A 19272-nucleotide genomic window follows, 5' to 3' on the forward strand; every position below is an offset into this window, starting at 1 on the left:
TTTGTATGTCATAAATAAAGAAAGCCAAAATGTTGATTATGAATAGGTATTAATTGCTGTGTTAAGTGCTTGTAGGAACTATTTTAAAATACAAAAAGAGGTCTCTGTCATTCAAATAAATGACTAACAAAGCACAAGAAATGGTAAATTACAAAGCAACAATAAATTACAAAAAATAAAGAGAAATATAGACATTTACATAATTAGAAAAGTCTCATTTCATCTCTTTCCTTCTCTTATTTATATTTTGTTCAAATTTCATGTCAAAAGACACACATACACATCATACAGTAAAATGATAAAACTCTAAGGGGCTAGCTCAATATACGTAGATCTAAGGTAGTGAATAATTAATTTTAAAATTAGTAAGACAGACTCACAGTGCCCGATGAGAATAGGAGAGTGTGACTATTGAACTAAAATATTTCAAGACCATTTTATAGGAGAGGAAGAATTTAAACCAGGGCATAAATTATTGATAGAATTTGGTTAGGAGAAAAGAAGTGGAACAGGGGTATCCAACCTTTTGGCATCTCTGGGCTGCACTGGAAGAAAAGTTGTCCTGGGCTACACATTATATACACAAACATTAACAAAAACTGATGAGCAAAAAATGTTTTTAGCACATTTATGGTTTTGTGTTGGGCTGCATTCATAACCATCCTGGGCTGCATATGGCCCACAGGTCCTGGGTTAGACACCCCGACGCCATGATCAAAAGTGTGGGGAGAAAAGGCCAACAGAGAGAAGTGGATACATAAGGAGATGCCGAACGGAGAAGACTGATATTTGGAAATAAAATTAAGGCATGCTTTTGGAGGGTCTTAATGCCAGTTTAGGAACTGGGATATGGCTATTCTAATGAAAACAAAGATTTATGAATGGGAGCCCCTATTGCCATTTTGGGTTTTTATTTTTATTTTTTTAGTGTTGTTCAAGTACAGCTGTCTCCATTTTCACCCCACCAGGCCCCCCTGCCCCACCCATCCCCACCTCCCACCCTTTAACCTTCCCCCTTTGGCTTTGTCTATGTGTCCTTTTACATGTTCCTTGATGGCCTTTCCCCCCTCCTCTCTGGTAACTGTCAGTTTGTTATTTATTTCAATGTCTCTGGTTGTATTTTGTTTGCTGTTTGTTTTGTTGATTAGATTCCACTTATAGTTGAGATCATATGGTATTTCTCTTTCACTGCTTGGCTTATTTCACTTGGAATAATGCTCTCTAGTTCCATCCATGCTATCATGAAGGGTAGGAGCTCCTTCTTTCTTTCTGCTGCATAGTATTCCATTGTGTAACTGTACCACAGTTTTTTCCAAGCCCTATCGCCATTTTAAATAAAAGCTCTTCCTAAACATGTGAGTGCATGTACACATTCACAGGCATAGACATACATATGGATCACAGCTGTAGCAATGCAACATCACCCCCCATGTACAAAAAATTAGAAATCATTTTTCATATAGAATATGAACCCGAGGCATCTTAATAGGTGATGGATAGATGTTGACCTAAAGTGTGTTGAGATGGTCTCAGACGTCCACAATCCCAGCACATCCTACTCAGAAATATATTATGTATATTTCACGTCATACCTAGAACACAATCATGCCTACATTTTTAAAAAGTTCTTTCAAATATTAATATAATTTTAAAGATGAACATACCTCATAGTAGAATTCCAGTTTGCCTGCTAGCAGATGAGTTTTGTAAGCTCTTAAAAGAAATGATTTAACCTAGTTAATAATTAATGCCTGTGGATGAGGAAAGGCTCTAAACTGTCCCACCTCCAACATTATTACATGAATTACATATATTATTACAATATATTTCATGTTTTATTTTAAAATGTATTTTCAAGATTGTAATTAAAATACTATCTTGTTTTATGATTATTAAATTACCTTGGGCTATGGATAGTAGCTGGAGAGCTAGTTCTATAATATTAGAATTCAACACTAGTTCCTCAGTTATATCTATGATCAGAAATGAAGTCTAGGTTTGTGCCTTTATAGTATATATTTATAAAGTGTCATTTACAGATAAGTCTTTAAGGTTAATTGAATGACATGCTCTTGTGTAGGTTTTTAAATACAGATCACTGAATTTTTCTTTCCTCTCTGTTTGGAAAGCCCTTTTGTAACTTTTTCATTCCCTCACAGGAAACATAGCTGCCTCATTTGTGGTTCTCAATCATTCTCTGATATTTTTCAAGGGGGATTAAATGTAAAAGTCCACATCCTTCAAAGCAATGTGACTCAAAAGAGTCAAATGAAAATCTAAGGCTATTTTTGCCCCCAGGTTCCTATGGTTGCAGGTAAACTGTGAAACCCACTTGACAATCTCAGTGATTACATCTGTGAAATAGTGATTATAAAGGCATCTTAGTCAATTTGTTTCCCTAGTTTTGCTTGAAATTTGACCTTCAATTTGTTTTGTCCCTCACCCATTCTTTTTATATCAGCTCATCCTTACAACAATATTATTTAATGGCATTTATTTCTCTGTCCATACTTATCATATAAAAGTTTATACTTATCATATTTGTGTGGGTCTCTTTTGATCTCTTTATTCTCTCTCTCTCTGGGGGTGGGGGCGTATTTTGGGGTCAGACCTTTTCCCTGTCTCTTCTCGAGACATGACTCCTCTGATTGGGGGACTGAGAGGCAACCTGAAAATAAGGGGAAAACGTCTCTTAACTCCTCATGGCTGTTGGTGCCTGTGTTTCTTTTCTAATGGGCCATCAATGTCCCTCTTTCAGCATCTGTGCCAGTCAGATTCTCAGCAGAAAAGAGATGTCACACTCAAAATGAGACCAAGAAGAAGAGGAAAACAGATCCTGGTGAGGAGCTATAAGTTTCTGTAGTATATGGTAAAAACATCTTAAAAATTAAGTTAGATAAAATGACCAGTAGTTGAGATGACAACTTATATAAAATAACCTGGAGAAGAAACAGCCACCAACAAAACAAATTGTACAAGATTCTAAATGAAACCAAATGCCAGTGTGCAGAGGAATTGTGATCATTTACCTGCTAATTCTGAAGAGTTTTTGGTGCACCTTGTATCTCTTGAAAGCTAAAAATGACCTTCAGATATCTCAACCCCTGAGGGACTAATAAGGCACTGATTTGGGGGCTGCATGGGAATCATGCTCTGATTTAATTCCAGGTTTTCTAAATTCAACAAAGCCAGCTGCCTCATTTCTTGCTGGTTACTTGTGATGGTGAAGCTCAACCAAGTGTTACCATCCATTCACAAGACATTTTAGGTGAGATCATGAGTAATGTAGGGCCAATTACAAAAGATGAATCAAAGACTGAGAGGTCAGATACACATTTTAGAAGCCATAGAGAGGAAATTTAAAGAGATGCAGAGAGGAAATAGAGGTATTCTTAAATAATATTAAATATTAATATTTAATCAGTAAATAATATTAAAACTAAGTTGATGATAGATTTCAATATCAGTCTCTGTGAAGTTACTTTTTCAAGATCAGTTTTCTTCCCAACCATGTTAATTGATAAATGCTGTGGTTATTACTAAAAACTGAACAAAGAAGTTGTTTTTTTATAATATCCATGGAGGCCACAAGAAATTTTTGATATTTAGAATTAGTTCAGGGTTCAAAAGGCCCAAGGCTTCCTCTCATCATTCATATCTTTCTCATTCTTCCTGACTTCTGCATACTATTGGGATGGAAATTACTGGGAAGTATGTAAGAGTATGAGCGATGTGGCTTCAAATTTCACATGAATAAATTTTCTCAAAGTGTCACCCATTATCATATGAATGTTAGGATCCTGGCATGTTTACAAATCAGTAATAACAATGGGTTGGAGTCAGGAAATCTGAGTTTCAGTCCTAGCTTTGCTATGACTTTAAGTGGTTAGCCTTGGTGTCTTGCAGCCTGTCAAGGCCTGGAAGGTTCACTCTGAATTCTGGCAGACAGAAGAAAATGCTCGGAGCCATGTGGATGCTTGACATGGCTTTACTCAAGGGTGGGCAATCCATTTACATTGAAACCTGAGTGACCCCAGCTGGGAGCTCCTATCCCCTTATACTAAATACAGACAAAGCCAGCAGGAAGCCAGAATATTTTATCACATAGTATGATTCTGCACATGTGAGCCCACTCAATGTTTTTTTTTTTTTTTCCACTCAATGTTATGGAAACCATTTATCAGACCTAGTCTCTAGGCTATGAGTACACAGCTTATCTTCCCCAGGCAACTGGGTGAAGGAGCCAGAGTGCCTCCATTTACCCTACACTTAAGACAAATGTTTCATGTCTGTTTTCATCTGTTAACTGAGGCATTTGATCTAGATGACTTTTAAGGTCATGACGTTCTCTGATATTAATTAACAATTTACTAATATAGAGTTAGGGGGGCAAATTCAGCCACATTGCTTCTTGCATTTGTCTATTTAATGATTTTTATAATTCATTTTGGCAGAATTTTTTTCCTTATAATATAGCAAGCAAGACAAGGGAAAAGGCAGTGTGTGGACCTATCCTTTACATCAACATAATATTCCAGGAAAACAGAGTCACAGGAATCAATAACCGGTGTAGATCTCACACATAACCTTGGCCATATTTTAAGATTCAAATAAAGAAAAAGTGGCTCAGAGAGGTGAAGTAATTAGTTTAAGTTAAAATGCTGAGAAATTCAAAAGTAGTGTCTTCTCTATTTGGGCTGCTAATAACAAAGTACCACAGGCTGGGTGGCCTATGATTAACAAAAACTTTTTTCTCACAGTTCTGGAGACCAGAAGTCTGAGATCAAGGTGAAGGTCATCTTCTGAGTCACAGACTTCTTGTTGTATCCTCACATGGTGGAAGGGGCAAGGGAGATCTCTGGTGCCTAGGCCTCGTTCATGAAAGCACTAATCCCATTCATGAGTGCTCTGCCTTTGTGACCTGATCACCCCCTGCCCTCCACCAAACTCCCACTTTCTAATACTTTCACATTGGACATTAGGATTTCAACTTATGAATTTAGAGGTTATACAAACATTCAGCCTTCAGCAGGTAGAAAAAATAACTCATGTCTTTTGACTATTAATCCAGTGATGTCTTTCTTTAGGCCTTTCAATGTTGGCTTTCTTCCTCACATTGAAACTATAAGCTATGTGTGGAAGCAAGGAACACAATAAATGTGATAACTTTCTTGATAGACCGATTTAGCAAAAATTGCTTAAGTGACTCAAGCAATTGCTCTATACATTTCATTTGTTTATGATAAGAGGTGATAGTTCTTTCAGAAAAGTTAGATGCTGATTGTTACCATTTGCACATAGAAATCAAAATTATTGTGACAATTCAAAATACGAAAACCTCAAATCCTTAAAATCGATGAAATGTTTTAAATATTATTTATAACATGGCAATAATGAAAATTTCAATGTTTCTTTATAAAACTAAAGAGTGTTTTGTTCTTCCATAGGTAGTTTTCATGCACATGTCAACAATGCATGTTTGCAAATATTTAGCTCTAAAGAAAAACCCTACAAAGCCAACATCATGATTGTTTTAAAACCATGTCTCTTTTATTGCTTTTAAATGATTGTAAATGTTTAATTGCAGCTATCATAAAATGACTCTGTGTTGAAAGTAGCAAGTAATCAAAACACTTCTCTTGTAATGCACAGTGGTGCATCAAATAACAGATCCTGTGAGAATAAACTTGATCTTGGAACACCAGTGTTGAGTCAGAATCAGTTATAGATAAAAAGGAGGATGCAGCAGGATTATTTTAAGTATATGTATTTGTGGGGGCAGGGAGTGCAAGGGCTTGAACAAACAAAAAAGGAGGACTACATTCTCTTCCAATCCAATTGTAAGATTCCCTTACCCAAAACGGGAGGAGCTGTCTGTCACCTTGGACATTGGTGGCTGTAGATTCGGTGCTACTGGGTAAAGAATCAAGTCAGGTTGAAAAGAATGTCTCCTAGGCATACCAAGTATTGTCACCTTGATTGGAGAGGAATGAATAGTTGACAGCTTCCCCTGTTGAGCACATACTCTGTGTCAAGTACTGAGATATGGTTGTTTACTATTTTCCACAGACAAATGTGGATGTTATTATTTCCCATTTTCTTATAAAGTGGGGAAGATTTATTGAGGTTAAATAAATTGTCCAGGCCCACAAACTATGGAAAAAGTAAGCTTGGAACCTATCATGTATCTGTATGGTTCAAGAGTTTCTGCTTTTTTCTCTATACTGTATACTACGTGGGATGTGGTCTAGAATATATTATTAAGCTCCTGTATTATTTTTACTTTAGCAATTTTCTGAAACGGAGGGTGTCATTGCAATATAATCTTTTGTAATGATTATCCTGCCTCTTTTATGTGGTACATTATAGTAACTATCTCACTTGTCGTTTTTCCCTGAAGTTCAGTCAGATTCACCATTGGGATGGCTATAACTCTTCCCCAAGACCAAAGACCTGGGTAACTTAAATATGATTCTTTATGTTTTATGCTCCTTAGAGAGGATACACACACACATACACACACACACACACATATATATATATATATATATATATATCCTTTCTATATCCTTAGAGAGGATATATATATATATATATATATATATATATATATATATATATATATATATCCATAGAGGCTTTCAAATTGCTTTTGTACTTAGAGATAGAAGCCTTGAGAAATTCTTTATCTTCAGATCTATCCTGCAAAGCGAGAAACCTCTGGCCATTCCTGCCATGTTGTGCGTCTTCTAGGGATTTCTATAATCCCCATAACCTAATATCTTATCATGCTCGTCTTTTCTCTCAACTGCTAATCCTAGGCATTCTCTAACAGGGATAGACGTACTTTGCCACATGCTATTTAATATTTCTCAGCTATACCTCACAGGATTCTTAATTAGAACTCCCTTTTTACTGTATAAAGCTAAGAAATATTAACCCATTAATCCCACACGCTCAGGCAGCAAGATCGTAGATCATTTCTGTGTACTGACAGGGGTCAAAAAGCATAGGAAACCCAAATATAACCCTGCCAATTAGGGAAAGGACATTTCCACACAAAGATAAGAGGGAATTAGATAAGGATTAAGTAGCCAAATTTTAATGTCTATTAACAAATAGAAAAGAAAGAAATTGCTCTTGTCAAAGGAGAGCAAGATCTTGTCACACAGAAAGAATTTGAGATGAAATAATATTAGTAATGTGGAACTACTGAGAATAGGAGGCTATTCTCACCTACCCTACTGAACCTACAGTTGAGGATATCTGGAGGCAGTGGAGGCTAATGGAAAGAGCACTTACCCTGGAGTCTGAAGTCATGGATTTAGGTCTCTACCTTGCAATTAACTTGAAGCAAATGCCTTATTTTTTTTGAGCCTCCTTCTACATAGCTGTAAAACAGAGACAATAAAACCTGCCTTACCTACCTTCACTTCATTTGCAAAGTGAAGTAATGTATGGGAAAACACTTTGTTAATTTTAAGATAGTATTTAGCAGGACTGCCTCATGATTTGTGGGACCCAATGCAAAATTAAAATTTGGGGCCCATTGTTCAGAAACTATTAAGAATTTCAAGGTGGTGATGGCACAATGTTAAACCAAAGATAGGGTTTTTCTAAGCATAGACCCCTGTGCGACTACATGGAGTTGTATGCCCACAAAGCCATCCCTGAGTGTTAATAGGATGCACCTCCTTGTTCCACTTCTTGCTGTACTGCTGCTATACAATTTTAGAAAGCATTCATTCTCATTGTTTTAGCAAGGCTGCAATGTCTTTGTGATACCCTGCTTACTTGCGATGCATTTGCCCCTAGCAGCAGGTACTTAGGAGTGATACAAGTGAATAGGAAGTTAGATTTGTTTAAACTAATACTATTAGCACTGTACCTCTGGTACTGTAGAAGTTAAACAAACTTGATCCAGGCAGTCTTCTCTAATGATAGTTAGAGAATTGTTGTTAATGCTTAAATCTTTCCATGGGGAAATGGATTATGAGTTTTCACTCTGCAACTTTTAGAATACAGCCTTCTCTCTGGTTCGGGACTTCCTGTGGTTTTCTCCAGGGGACCAGCTGCTATGTTAGGAGAAAATGTGGTAGTTGCCTGAAAATTTCAGTTGAGCCTTCTCTCCAAGGATATTTGATCCTTCCATAGGGAAATCATTAGTAATCCATTTGTGCCCTGAGCTGCCAAGAGCACTAATAAAGTCTCTGGAAAGTTGTGGTATAGACACAGAAGGAGGTAAACAAGAAATTGGAAAAAAATTCAATAAGTTGATTCCCTTATGGGATGGTACAAAATTGTTCACTGTGACCTGAGTTTCTTTCTAGTGTACTTTTTTATTTATTTTATTTATTTTAATTTATTGAGTTATTTTTCAAGTACAGTTTTCTTTTGTCAATTTCTCCCATCCCAACCCCCCACTAGTGTACTTTTAAATATAATTTCATAAGCCTCTCCTAGGTTGGGACATTTTTTTCTTGTCATTCCCCAAGAAAAAGTATTTATTTTTCTGAACAGAACTGCATCCCACTGCATGAACTTATATTCACTGCATTTCTACTAATTGTGTTTTACATCCCAAGTATGTACAGATTTCTCTGGCTCTTCTCAAAAACTGTGAAGACCAGCTGTACAAATCAGATGTTTTTCCTTCCTCCATCAATCAATCCTGCCATAATTATAACCATTGCTCATCTTGGAATACTCTCCTATCTGTCACCTGCTCTGTGTTGCTGAACTGGTCCAGAGAGAATGAAAACTTTTGAGGTTTTAGTTACAGAGACCTATGCATATCTCTGGATGGAAACTGCCCGTAAATAACTTTGGCCATTTTTTTCCTGCCAAGTTTAATGTTATGAAGAAGTATATTGAATTGATATATTTCACCAGGCAGATTAGCTAAAGAAAATCAGAGAGTTCAAACAAGAAAACCATGTATTAAATTATACAATTAGGGGGTCAATCCCATCAAACTCTCAATTTGCTTGGTCAGCTGCTCTGAGGCAAGCAAGGTCTGTGTGGGTGTGGGAGCTGTGGAGATGTCCTGCTTGGATCTTACTTCATGAAGTAAGTGAGATCTCACTTATTTTAAAGTTGAGAGACATGTTGTTACCTAACAGTATCCCATTATAGCACCTTTGGGAACTGGGAATTTGGACCAAGGTCACTAATTCCCAGGTAGCTGTTAGTTAGCACATCACTGAGCACACAGGATACTAGAGTCTGGACATTTCTGCCTAATACAGGTCTCCTGTACTGGGCAGTCTTTGCTGTAGAGCATGAAATTAGCTTAGGCTCTATTACACTTGTATCACAGCCCGCAGCTTACCTTGCCCAAGTCTGCTTCCTTCCCTCTTAACCTTTCACAGGTGTCAGAGCAGTTGAGTGCTCTGAAGACCTTCCCTGTGCAACCTGCTTCTTCCCACTTTATCTTTCAGGAGCACTACCCACTTAAATCTGAAGAGACACAGAAGGGATCCTATGACTGACTCAGCACAGATTTCACTTAGGTACCTACTCTGGTAAAGCTCATTGTTTCAGTCAGTGATCACCTCCAAAAGTTCCATTGGATCCATTGTCTTCTTTTACCACTTCCTGCCTCAAAGCACCAAGGTAAAGAACATAGGATCTAACTTCCTTAGTATTTGCTGAAGGGGCAGGCACCACCACCAAGATTTAGGGAATCCATGGGGTGAACATCAACTGTTATTGGGGAAGAACCCAGGAAGGAACAAACAAAGAAATTATTTCCTATCCTTTTTCTCTGGATTGTTTGGAAATTTATTAGTCCTACATGCTTCTACAAAGTCATTCAGGGAGCCTGGGCAATCAATGGAACTTGCTATAAAGCTGTGGCTAGTTCAGTAATCTTCTGCTTTATAGGTTCTCTTTCTCCTTTAGTGTCTTTTTTCTTGACATCTGTTCTTCCTAGTAAGATGTTAGCATCTTAGACTGTCTAGGGGAACTGGGCCGAGACAGGCATCATTGATTAGTTGCTATTGTTATTGGTATTATGCCACCTACCTGAGACTCTATGAGTCACTACTTTGTTCAGACTGTCTTGCTATGCAGCACAGCGTAACCTCTCTACTTGCTCTAAAAGCAAATTGCTCATAATATTTTAGAGACATGCTAGCAATTCTAGCAGAGAAAGACTCAAAGATATTTGCTATCGACTAGATGTAAGTCCATGTAACTGATTTTCAATCTGTTAGGCATAGGATATTGTGCTGTGGTTTATAATTTGTATTAGTAAATTTTGATAGTCATTTTAATGATAGTTTTTATTTCTATTCCATCCACAAGTGTAAATTAAAAATGGAGGATCTTTAGTGCCTTAACTCAGAATTGAAACAATTTCTGTGGACTTTTTGGATTCCAAAAGTCATAGATAATGAAGTGACATGTCAGAGTGAAGCTTTATGGAGACTAGTCTGGAGGTATCTGGGGTTCAGAAGGGAAGAGTAGATGTCACATGGGGAAGACTATGGACAGCTGGACATTAGTAGTAAAACAGATCCCTTTAGAGCTGGGAGGATCCTGAACAATTCTCTAACTTGGAAGTAAGTAAAAGGGAAGCTGGAAGACTTTGGTGAGTGTACCCCAAGGAGTCATTGTAATTGTTCAAATCTCTGCATTTCATTCCTTAGTGATGAGATGAAGACAACTTTGTATTTATTTGAACATTTATTAAACACCTGCCCTGAGATCATGCAAGGAGGTTTACATGTACAATTATATTTAGCACTCTAAACAACCCGTAAAATATGCTTTCTTATTTCCTTTAATAGATGAGGAAGGTTACACTTATAGTGTTAAGTGCTCAATGTTGCACACCTCCTCTTTGGCCAGGAGAGAATTTAAACCAGACTGTTCTGATCGCAGTGGCTGTGCAGTCTATGCCGCACTGCACTGCCTGTCATATGCACTGTTCTGCATGAGTCAAGACCCAGTGAGTGATTGGGACACTGGAGGACCATACAAGGCAGTCTATCATTAAGTTGTCAGAGTTGGCTAAAGATTTTCTTCGACTTTTTTTATTCTTACAGATATTAGTACTGTCTACCTTTGACATGTCAAAAATAGGCTTTTATCCAGAGCCTCCATGAAGACTGACAGCATATTGATGGATGTGTTTTCATGCTTTGGGACCAAGGTATCTGAACAACCCTGGTCTAAAATGTAGGAAGATATTATTGCAACAATAGTATATAGTTTCCAGATGTAAATTTCATTCCTTATCATGTTGTATTTGTATCTTCTACTTTCATTTTTTTTAGTGTTTATAGCAGAATTGCCTTGCCAACTCTCTTACTGCAGCAGCACAGCTATTACTGTGCACAGTACCCATACACTTACTTTCACTATCATGTAACTCTGTTGAACTTAGGAAATATTCCAAGAATGAATAAAATTGTTTATAGGTTTGCCAGTACAGCTGCAGGGTAGTTAACTAATTTCCCATAGCATCACACTAAACACTATTTTTATAAAAGTAAGCAAACAGTTAATAAAATTAAACTGGGTTCTTTATTCTGTCAAAAATATTACAATTCTATAAAATAACATTTAAATCGAGGCTGATAATAGCATGTTATTCCACCTCATACAGGAGCTTACACTTTCCAAAGAGTAAGGAGAAAAATGTCTCTTGGGGAGGGAGCCAAATTCTCTCCATCTTTGCTAGAACTCATTATAAGCTTTCCTGTCATTCTTGGCTCTAACAGTTCACTATATCATTATTTAATCACATTGCAGATTCATCTTACTATAAGAAAACAGTAAAGATAAGTTGAAAAACTGATTAGAGATGATTCCTTACTTTGTGTGAGAAATCACTATACAATGACTTTAAAGAATTTGTTGAAAATAGAATTTTCTTTGTAAAGACACTTGTTTTTATATATACTTCTGGGAATATGGGCCACCCCTGCATACCAATGATACATACATATGGATTGATATCCATAGCTTCAGGAGCTACTGGGGCAAGTATCAAATCCTGCACGTTCCTGTCTTTGCTGCTAGATCCCATATTAGATCTTTGTCATTCCTATAAAACACTATTCCCTCTATAGAATTCAGTTGGTGCTCCATGTGTGCATGCACACAGTGAGTATCTTTTTGCCTCACTGGAATGTAAACTCTACAAGACTAGGTTCTATGAATCATTTTGCTAATCATGGTATTCCTAGAGGCTAGGTAAGTGCCTGGCACTTACTTACTTGTGAAAGATATTCAATAGAAGTCTTTTAAATCATGAGTTTACTTATTTGGTCATTCTTTAATTTCTGTAACATGTATTAAGTGCCTTCTGTAAGATAGTCACTGGTCTACGCACTAAAGCTAAATTAAGTGTTAAAATACATGTGTGTATGTATTTGTGCGTATAGCTTTAAATCCAGATGTTCCTGAGGAATCTGTAGCATTGGTCTCAAAGACCACAGTGTAGAAATACCTGGTAGTTCAAGTCACCAATGGAGCTGTGATTACTATTATTATGCAGGTGAAAGAGAGGCTTTTTTATGGTGCCAGTTTGGATAGTCTTTGGATTAGAAGGTTAAGTGTATTCCAAGAACATAAATTTAAAGTATAAATGAATCTTTTTAGAAGTAACATTTAAAATTGCACTTCAATATTTTAAGCCTGGTAGTAACGGGTAAGTTAGCAATGTATGACTCTCCAGGGACAGTCACAGATATGGCACTAGAAACAAAGGGATGCAGAAGCCAGGACCTATGAAAGGAATGGGAAGGGATCTGGGAAGTGCATCCACAGTGTTCATTACTCCAGGTAATTATCACAGAAATGGTATTGGCAGGGGTTGAGGAAAAAATGGACTTAACTCTATTATTAGGTTACAAGCCAAGACAAGTTTAATTTCATTCTTAGATGAAACATAGTTTTATTCTGATAACCCAAGAGATATATTTGCTGGACTAAATTGCTAGAACTCAACTGATTTATAAAATAGAGATTGTTTGCCTTTCTATTTTGTAAGGTGAAGCTTATCTGTAACATTTTACATATTTATAGTGGTTTTTAAATAACTGGGATAGTATGAGCTCCCTTCATTCTTCCTCTATATACCTACCTAGAACTAGGAATTCATTGCCATAGACAAAGAGGCTGTAAATATGTAGAACTAGATTTTCTCTTCTATACCTAGTTCTAATGGTGTTTGATGAGATTTACCTTTGCTCAGCAGGATCAAAATAACTGAACACTTTGATTGGGTAAAAAAATTAGAGGGTTGTTTGGAATAGGGAGATAAGGCCTCATCATGGAGGGTATGTATTCTGAGAGAACAGGGACAGAATAGGAGTGCAAACCTGTCAACCTAGTGCATGACTGTACATTGGGGCAGAAGCTACTAAGGTGACAATTAATGGTAAAGAAACTGCTTAACTGGAAAAAGAGCCTGCAATTTGGTATTTACAAGATAAAAGCTATTCTTCCCTGTTAAACTAAGGAATATTGTCAAATATGGAATTCCTTGAAAGTTTTCACCAGGGTTATTGTCAACACAACCACCTGCTCAATTTATTAGGTACCGTGTGCTTAGACATGATTTGTGAGAGAACAAAAGTGAAAGGTTCTGTCTCTGTCCCTAAGAAACTCACAATACAGGTGAGGACACCCATTACATAGAGCACAGGCCTGTAAAAACAGTAGCCCTCAGTTGTATGTTGGGTCCTTGCTCTGTGCTAGGTATTGCAAGAGATATTTTGCTTTCATGATCTAATCTCATCATTACCTCAGCAATGCAAAGTAACAATTATCACTCTCATTTATAAAATGAGGAAACTGAGGCTCAGAGAGATGAAATAATTTGGTTCTGATAAGACAACTTAAGTATCCTATTAAGAATTCAAATCTGAACCAAGCTATCCTTCTACTAGATTTAGCTGCTTTTTAAAAATTGTATAATAAAGTTTAAAATCCAGATTGATTTGAGACTAGAATGAGCATGTAAAAACACTCAGAAATGCCTTTTTTAAAAGCTGTATTTGAGGCAAAAGATATTAGGGCAAACATTACAATATTGATGAGTAACATAGAGGAGCAGACAATTTCACCTTTTGTTTTGCTTTTGCATTTGCCTTCTCTGTCAAATAGAATGATCTCCAAACTATAAGAGAGTAAAACAAAATTGGTTACAGGGCAATTTAAATCTATATGGCTGAAGATATTATAAGACAGCAGATAACAGACCTAAGTGAGCTCAGGCTCTTACTAGAAGAAACATGCTCTTGAAGACTAAGACAATCTCAGACAGATCAATACTCCTGTTATGTTTTTTTCACAGCACCCTAGGAAACAGTATATGTTACGATTTTTAAGCATATATTTATTTGTGTGGTTATGCCAATCATTGCTTTTCTGTCCCAGGTATGACACTAGAAACAAAGCTGTATGTTGTGCTCTCCGTGCTGTTTCCCTGATGGCTGGTATGGTGCCTGGGACATAGCTGGGACTCAGCACACCTTCAATGCATGAAACAATTCACTGAATCTCTGTAGGCAACTTTTGAGGTGTCAGTAGGAACAGAAGTAGATGATGACACTGATTTTGAAAAGGATGTTGATGGCAAACAATGGTACTTTTAATAAGAAGTCACAAACTGGTAGCCTATAAGACAAAACTAGCAAGAATCTATTGACTGGTCCAGGAAAAGTTACTGAATTTGAATACTTTTAGGAGATATATATTTTATAGTTTATCATAGTTTTTGCCTCTGCTGTGCTCCCCAATTTTATTCCCTGGTTGATTCACTGAAGTATTTGTGTTTTCGAGTTTAACAGATCATTTACATTGATCCTATGCAGTATTCTAGAATATATCATTGCAAAGATAAAGGTTTTTAAAATACTGGAGAGATAAACAATGAAATGACAATGAAGTTACAACTATTGACAACTGAACCTGAACAAAAGCAAACTAAGCAAACAACTAGAATAGGAACAGAATCATTGAAATGGATATCACATGGAGGGTTGTCAATGGGGGTGGGGATGGAGGAGAATGGGGGAAAAGTACAGGGAATAAGAAGCATAAATGGTAGGTACAAAATAGGGGAGTTTTTTTGAGAAGCCAAAGAACTTATATGTACAAACCATGGGCATGAACTATTTTGGGAGGGATGTTAGTGGGAGGGAGGTTACTATGTGGAGAGGAATAAGAGAGATAAAAAATGGGACAATTGTAGTTGCATAATCAATAAAATATACTTTAAAAATTAGAAAAAAAAAAGAAGAAGATGAGGCAAAGGAAGCAGCATGGGTCAATAAAATACAATTGACAGCTTTTAACTCCAAAGAAGAAAACTGGCTGATTGTGTGCTAAATCTCAGTGTGTGTGTGTGTACATATAGTATTTAAATGTTTAATTTATCTGCTGACATTTAAAGTTTTTGCAAAATGTTACCATTGAGGAAAACTAAGTAAAAGAAACATGAGATTTCTCTGAATTATTTTGTACAATTGCAAAATGAAAGTTGTAATTAGAAAAAATATTGCAGAGAAAAGAGTGATTTCTAAGACACAAGGCAAATAATTTCCTACTAACTTTTTTAAACAGTATTTAACAGTAACATTCAGTAAATTGGGGAAGTGAGAAGCTAAAGGCTAAAGGATTGTGTCTGCAGTAAAACATACTCAACAATTTTATCAATGATTAACGGAATTGATGAATCATGCCCAAGTCAAATTTTCTGGCATCTTTCCAAATAACATGCTTGTATGTCTATTTTTTAATTAATTAATTTTAGTTGGCACTTTCAGACTTTCTGTTTTGGTACTTGAGGATCTAGTACTCTTAACATAATCGGGATATCATTCATGATCTAATATATTAAGTTAGTTGAGTATTGGGTTTCTTAAAACAGTGAGGAAAGAAGTTACCCATTCACAAAAATGTTGTTACAAATTAATCAGAACAAAACAACCCTCCCACCTAAAATATAGACATGTTTAAAAGTTCCTGTACATTATCATGACCATTTCGACTCCTAGTCAGTTTTTACCATTCAATCTGTTTAAGATAGTTGGAGTATGTTAGGTTCCAAAGCAAAAGGGTGTATTTCCTCATCTTTTGCCATACTCATTCAAAAATAGTCTATAGTAAATAAAGCGCTAATGATGTGATCAGCATATTTATGGTTTTCCCTTTACCTTAGGATAAACTTGATGATGTTTCTAATGGTTTGTGCAAAGACTTTGATTGACAGGGCACTGGTCTATGTGATCTTGAGAAAATCATGTCTCTCAGACTTTTCTTCCTTGAAAAAAACTGGAGTTAATAAGAAGTTAATATTGCCTACCTTAAAGAGTTTTTATGAAGCTAATATGAGGTTATATATAACATCTACCCTACCCTGAATCCTTACCATATGTCAGGACTGTGCTGAACTCATCAGGTACTTTTTTTTTTTTTTTTTTTTTGTCTAACCCACAGTCAGTCAGATATTAGTTGGGTGGTTTGCTTCCCCTCAAGATCCATGAAAAATCAAATCTTTGAATTAAAAATTCTCCTAATATTTGTGCTAATTTTAATGTAGTTCATTTTCTAAGAGCTAACTCAGCCTATTGGATCTCTCTTCATCTGATACCAACTATGTTTGAAAAAGTATTTCTTCAGCTTCCTTGTCAGAGATCACTTACAGCAATTATTTGTGAGTTCAGGATATAGTACTGATGGTTTTGTAGATGGGAAAAAGTTATATAATGTGTGGCACAAATTTTTACCTTTTTTCCTGTCTACTGCCCATTATGTCTTTCTCTTGCCTGCTTCTTTTTACTTTCTTCTTAATTTCCCTGGGAACTCAAATAGATTGTCTTCTGTTATGCTGAACTAGTTACTCTTTCTTAAAGTTATGCTACATGATATCTAGGCTTTTCAGATCCCACTTTCTACATTATCATTTTCCAAGGTAGTTTTCTTTTTAAAAAACAATCCTACATTTATCAATATGTTACATTCACACAGTTAAAATCAAATAGAAGTAAAAGGTGTATTTGAAAAAAATCTAGTCTCCTATCCCATTCTTCCCCGTTTTCAAGTCCTGTTCTCCTTATATCAACTTCAGCTCTTGAACAGTTTTATAATTTTTCAGCATCTTTGTAAATAATTATACTTGTATTGCTATTTCTTAATTTGTCAATATCAGTGGTTTTAGACTTTCTGCTTTGGTAGTTCAGGATCTTTCACTCAATACAACCCCCTCTCTTTATATACCACATAACACACAAGTTCCCTTAAACTATTCTCTCACTATAGTTTAGCATACTTCTAATGAACTCAGTACTTAGTTTCCAAGTTATTGAATAAATATTTACTTCAGAGCTTAGTAGTATATTATGTTTCTTCCTTTTCAAATTTACTCTACTACTTTACTGTATTTATTATCCTGTTTGTATTTTTCTATTTTCCATTTATATCAAAGGCTCTAATAATTCTGTCAAACATTTGCTAATATTTTTTGAAATGTTAAAATATAAGAGATAAGAAATCAATTTATTACTTTTCTTCCTCTTTGAGGCCTCCTTCCCATCTTGCCATCACCGATTTTCAGTCCCAGGTGGTTATACTCTAGGTCATGTGAACAAATGTCAGTCTTCTTCAAGTGTTTGATCCCTTATTTGGGATACTACTTAGTCTTCTTTCTTTGTTTATTCTTTTTATTTTGCTGAAGCTAGTCTTCTAGTATCTTTATAAGAAGTGATGAATGATAATTTATTTGACTCCTTCCATGTCTAAAAATGTGCTTATTCCTATACTCACATTTGACTGATAATTTGACTCAAATAATATACATCTGTCATTTGATTGGAACTGTGGCAATCGAGAGTATCTGTCACACACTTTCCCTATATTTTTATGGTGCCTCACCTTATGAATTCTGTCTTTCCAAGGTATAATCCAGACTTCTTTCACCAACCTCCTTTGCAGCTATGGTAGTTACGTGACTGCAGCCTGTCAAACAAACCAGTACAGATTGCCATTCAGAAGCAAGTAGCTTGAGTTTGTAGGCGTTTGCCATTTTTCTGGTGAAGGATCAGAGACATGAAGTTTTCAGAGGCAGTAGTGTCATCAGTACTGGAAGCAAAGGTAGTTGCAGTGGATTCCAGTGTGAGTTTTGTGGAGGGATAAAATAAACCATTTTCCCCACCAGGGTGGTGCTGGGCCTTTATACTGGAACCTGATCTTGAGCTTATTTCTCTAACCCTTCCAATGATTCAGTGAATTAACTATCTGCTTTAGAAATTTACTTTTCTTGGCCAACAGTGTGCATTTTCTTCTTTGCAACTAAGACTGATACAGTTAATATAGGATTCTAGACTAAGAATAATTTTCCATCAGAAGCTCAGAGGTTTGGCTTCATAGCCACTGAGTATCTAGTATTGATGTCATGTGACACATATATTATTTAATAAGGGTCTTATGTGTTATAAGCTTTCAGAATCTTACTTTAACTCTTTAATATAGTTTATTGATTATGCTATTACAGTTGTCCTATTTCATCCCTTCACTCCCCACCACCCTGCACACCCTCTCCTACCCACATTCTCCTACTTTAGTTCATGTCTATGTCTCATACTTATAAGTTCTTTAGCTTCTACATTTTCCATACTATTCTTACCTTCCCCCTATTTTCTACCTACCATCTATGCTACTTATTCTCTGTACTTTTTCCTCCCTCTCTCCTCCTCTCACTTCCCTGTTCCTACACCTATTTATAGAATCATTTAATTTTCATATTTCCTTTTTTTATGTGATATAGTATGTTTATTGATTTATGAATATTTTACCATCCTTGCATTCCTGGGTTGAATCCCACTTGATTATGGTGTATGATCTATTTAAAAAACTGCTGGATGAAGTTTGTCAATATTTTGTTGAAGATTTTAGTATCTATGTTCATTAGTAATATTGGCCTATAATTTTTTTTTAGTTGTTGTGCCTTTATCTGACTTTGAGATTAGGGTGATGCTGGCCTCATAAAAGAGTTTGAGAGTCTTCTCTCTTGGATTTTTTGGACTAGTCTTAGAAAGATATGTGTTAGCTCTCCCTTAAATGTTTGGTAAAATTCTCCTGTGAAACCATTTTGTCCAGAGCTTTTGTGTGCCAAGAGTCTTTTAATTAGTGCTTCAATTTTACTAGCTGTTATTGGTCTGTTCATGCTTTCTGATTCTTCTTGATTCAGTTTTGGAAGATTATGTTTCTAGAAATTTGTCAATTTCACCCAGGTTTTCAAATTTCTTGGCATGT

Source organism: Artibeus jamaicensis, unplaced genomic scaffold, assembly GCF_021234435.1.
Source record: "Artibeus jamaicensis isolate MK-2021 breed Jamaican fruit bat unplaced genomic scaffold, CSHL_Jam_final contig_3126, whole genome shotgun sequence".
In the NCBI taxonomy this organism is placed as follows: domain Eukaryota; kingdom Metazoa; phylum Chordata; class Mammalia; order Chiroptera; family Phyllostomidae; genus Artibeus; species Artibeus jamaicensis.